Source organism: Penaeus monodon, chromosome 27 (genome assembly GCF_015228065.2).
Source record: "Penaeus monodon isolate SGIC_2016 chromosome 27, NSTDA_Pmon_1, whole genome shotgun sequence".
NCBI lineage: Eukaryota > Metazoa > Arthropoda > Malacostraca > Decapoda > Penaeidae > Penaeus > Penaeus monodon.
In genome coordinates, this window is record NC_051412.1 from 35454103 (window position 1) to 35454332 (window position 230).

Consider the following 230-nt stretch of genomic DNA (forward strand, 5'->3'; position numbering starts at 1 on the left):
CATGGCGGAGGGAGCGAGATGTCCCTCTCGCCTCCGGGCAGCCGTGAGCCACCCGCACACGCCGCCCCGACCGTCCACCTTTAAATTTTGGACCCAGGATTCGCATCGCATTTGGAAACGCTACCACAAACTTACCACACTTTACCAGGAGGTTCCGGGAGGGGAGGGGGGGCTATACACACACACCTACCATACATTGTGTTAAGGAGTGTCCTTATTTTTTATCTAAT